This window comes from Aegilops tauschii, chromosome 4, assembly GCF_002575655.3.
Source record: "Aegilops tauschii subsp. strangulata cultivar AL8/78 chromosome 4, Aet v6.0, whole genome shotgun sequence".
NCBI classification, from domain to species: domain Eukaryota; kingdom Viridiplantae; phylum Streptophyta; class Magnoliopsida; order Poales; family Poaceae; genus Aegilops; species Aegilops tauschii.
This window is the reverse complement of record NC_053038.3, coordinates 310258872-310263210: the sequence shown is the minus strand read 5'-3', so window position 1 is coordinate 310263210 and position 4339 is coordinate 310258872.

Below are 4339 nucleotides of genomic sequence, written 5' to 3'. Positions count from 1 at the left end.
CTATCCCAACTGCAGAGACGGCCAATTCCTGCAGATTGGAACCCCATTCCATTTATTCCCAGTTTAAAAGACAATGCTTTCAATGTTGTTAGGGACTACGTGCATATATTCCCCTCATGGGAAGATTATTGTGAAGACAAACACCATTTTCACATCTTCCTGTCCAACTTACGTGTAAGTGCTATTATTCATGGTTATTATTTTCCTGTTTTCTGCTGATTGAACACATCAATGATTTACATTACATTGTTGTAACTAGGCGAGGGTCAATCTGGATAGTCATGACGAGCAAAGCTTGCTTGTGCTTTTCAAGGAAGCATTGCAGTAGTATCGGTGTTACCTGAGGAAATCACACTTTGATGGCAAGTCTATAAACGAATTTCCGGTGAAGTCTCTTGTGCTAAATTTAGAAGACATTGAATAGAAAAAACTTGTTATGCACTGGTCTTGTTCCTAGGATGAGGTACTGTCTATGAAATCACATGACAATTTGAACTTCTACTTTTCCGCATGTGCCTTACGGATCTTTTTTGCAGGAAATCTGTTCGAAGAAGAATTCCGGTTTGACAAGAACGACAGGATATCGCAAATATGCTGCCCGCTGCTTTGCTCTTGTTAGTACCTGTTGTCCTGTATCACCGTACTTGCATACATACCTGGTTCATTATGTGACAGCAGTATGCATGATAGCTTGCTTATCAATTGTTCGCTCCAAATTATCTGATCTGTATGAATGGTTACATTAGTGTAGAATATATCCAATGCCAATGTTTTTTTAGCTCTCCATTGTTCTTGTAAGTACATGCTGTCCTTTATCAGTGTACTTATAATGACAGGTAGTTGTTCATGTACCATCACTCTGCAGCTTATTTTCCTTTGCCCTCATTTTCTACACATCAGATCTATATTTACTCTTACCATAAGGTTGGTACTGAAGAAGTTTAGCTGTGCATTGCTCTTGGCTGTACCTTTTGCCTGTATCGCTGCACTTACATTTATAGCTACTTGGTTATGTAGCATCACTCTTCATCTTATCTTAAATATTCTCCATTTTTCGTATATTATCACATCTATATTTACTCTTAACAAAATGTAGAATAAAGGCAATGCTTTTGAAGAAGATTCTGTGGTAAACTTCTTGAATTGCCCCCCCCCCCCATCAGCATGGACAAGGCCTTTATAGAGCCTGTCTTCACCAATAATGTAAGTTTGTCCATATCAAGCCTTCAAACTTTGTTGTATATATTTGGTTAGGCATGACTGCAACAACTGTTTATTTTTGGTGTTTGCATCAAATTGCTTGTTTAAAGTTTATTATGTAGTTCATAAACAAAAGTTTGTCCTTTCTCAATTTAAGTTTTCAGTTGTACAACCAAGTTCCTTCTTCATACCATGTAAATTAAACTATACAGAGCAAGTGATCTTCTTTTGCACAGCATGTATGCTTCTGTTCTTCATCCGTAATCCAGTGGTGTGGTGAACCTACCCGCTACAGCACAATGTCATATTCTGCAATGTCTTAACTGTGAACAATGTCATATCATTCTACTATTATTTAAACCGTCTCTTTATTTGCCAATCTGAAATGGTATAAATTGACAGCACACTAACCATTGATACTTATGAGTTCTTGATCTGTAATCCAGTGGTGTCGTGAAGCTGCCAACTCCTTCACAATGTCATTTCCTGCCATGTCTTGACCTGAACAATACCATATTGTGTTAATGCAATTTTAAACCGTGTCACTTTATTCGTCAGTAAGAAATGTGATGAATTGTCAGCACTGATACTTTTATGTGCAAAACCTATCATCTGTCTGCTTGTTTATCTTTCAGAGTGAGGAAGATATGAGTTGAACAAGCGCAGTCTCATCATCTTGCTCAGCTGCTTGCGCTGCAGCTCCCCAGCAGGGCTAACCTTTCTTGAACTCTATTGAAGTGCTGTCGGTTTTGTATATTATTTTGTCGACGTGTTTATTTGCACTGGTGGCGATCTTTGATGCCCGGTGTATGTAATCTGCTGTCTGCTTGTGCTTTATTATCATAGTGGCGAACTTTGATGCCCAGTGGATGTAATATGCTGTAATTTCTTTATTGTATAGTCTAGGTTTTTTCTTATTCACGATGTTGTAGTTATTTTACTGTACATATATCCTGTCTTCGCAGTAAACCGGCCAAACCGTAAAATTACGGTACATAATCGGGCCGTCATGCAATGACGATGTAGGTTGGGCCTGAAACGTGCCGAACAGCTCACGGGCCGGCAGCAGCCCGAAATGAACCCCGGCCCATGATTGTGCGGATCAAATCATGGGCTTTTATTGGCCCAATCAGATATCGGCTGTGAGCAGGCCGGATGCAAACCAGGCCGTAGTTAGGCCCAACTATATGACGGGCTTTTAACAGGCCGAAATTAATATAGGGCCGAAATGTTAAACGGGCCCTTAACAGGCCAAAACTAATATCAGGCCAAATTACTAAGTGGGCCTTTAGCAAGTGGGCCGAAAAGCATAGTGTCCAGTTGATGGGCCGAATCTGATATGGGCCATAATTGAGCCCAAAGCCTCTTAAAGGGCCGGACCTGATCTGGGCCGTAATTTGGCCCAGAACATGGTAGGCTTTTAACGGGCCGGATCTCATATGGGCCACTATTAGGCCCGGAGCGTGGCAGGCCATTAATGGACCGGATCAAATATGGGTCGGCATTTAGCCCAAAACATGGCAGCCAGTTAATGGGCCGGCCTACTAGGGTCCTCAAAATCTTTTGGGCCTACAGCTGGGCCGGCCCATTAATGTCGGCGAAATCTCGTGGGCCTTTAGCTGGGCCGGCCCATTATGATCCGCAAGAATCTTGTGGGGCGAAATCTCGTGGGCCTTTAGCTGGGCCGGCCCATTAATGTCGGCGAAATCTCGTGGGCCTTTAGCTGGGCCGGCCCATTATGATCCGCAAGAATCTTGTGGGCCTTTACCTGGGCCGGCCCATTATGGCACACAAAAATCTTGTGGGCCTTTACCTGGGCCGGCCCATTATGGCCCGCAAAATCTTGTGGGCCTTTAGCTAGGCCAGCCCATTATGTCCGCAAAATCTCATGGGCCTTTAGCTGGGCCGGCCCATTATGGTCCGCAAAATCTTGTGGGCCTTCAGTTGGGCCGGCCCATTTAAACTTGATGGGCCGGTCCACGTGTCAACATATCATAGGCGTCTCGCCCATTGGATGAGTGACACCTGTGCCAACGCGGACCTGACACGTGTCTCCTCCAGCCAATGATGATTTTACACGTGGAAAATCCCCATTGGTCGGGGCTGTTAACGGGTTATCGGATCCAAAACCCGACCTGATAGCTTAACGGCGTTCCGTTACGGTGGATGCCACGTGCCGGTCACCCTTGACGAAAGCACTTCTGTGACGCGCGATTTATCGTCATGGAAGTGGACACTTCCGTGATGATAATTTTGGTAATGTCATGGAACACTTCTACGACAGCACAGGTATGACTATCTTGATTCTGTCATAAATTTGTCATGGATGTACATGCATGACAAAAAACGCGACCTACTGTGACAAACACATATCATCACGGAAGTGTATTTTTTTTCTAGTGATTGTTGCTGCGGTTCTATCTAAAGATAAAAATTGTCTTGGTCGTGAACCTGTAGCGGCGATGAGAAACGGGGTGCCTAGTCCCGGCGCAGGCCTTCCACCCTCTAGATTTCGTCGATGCGGCTGATGATGGGCTTGATACGCTCCTTGAGCACCGTGAGGTCCGCGTCCTCCGGCAAGCTCTCCAGCGCGGCGTCAAAGTCGAGGTTGGGATTCCAGTGCGCCACCTTGGTGAGGACCTTGGTCATGGCACCTCGGCAAAGCCTCCGGGCCTCATCGGCCAGAGAGGCCGCCCAGTTGGAGTGGAGCTGCTCCAGGGCCCCGAAGACACCCTCGAAGAATAGGGTCAGCTTGGCGTTGGGGCTCACGTTGCGCTCTGGGGTGTACCTCACATTTGGCATCCCCATGGTAGCTAGCTGCGTGGTGATCCCGCCGGCGACGTCTTCAAGGCGGCCGGTCCAGTGATTCTCACCCTCCACAAAATCCTTGTGGTTGGCGGCTTCGTCCTTCCGCAGCTGCTTCTCGGCCTCCAGATCCGTGGCCAGGGTCTCCTCCCGGGTCTTGGCCTCCGAAAGTGTCTCCTCAAGACGCTCTGGCTTCTGCTTCAGGTCTTTGATGGAGTCGTTGGCCTTGGAGAGCTGCTCAGCCTTGCCGAGGACTGCGCCGTGCGCCTCCACCAGGGCACCGTTGAGCGTGTCCTTCTCCTCGGCCAGCTTCAGGATCTGATCCTTCAGCCCG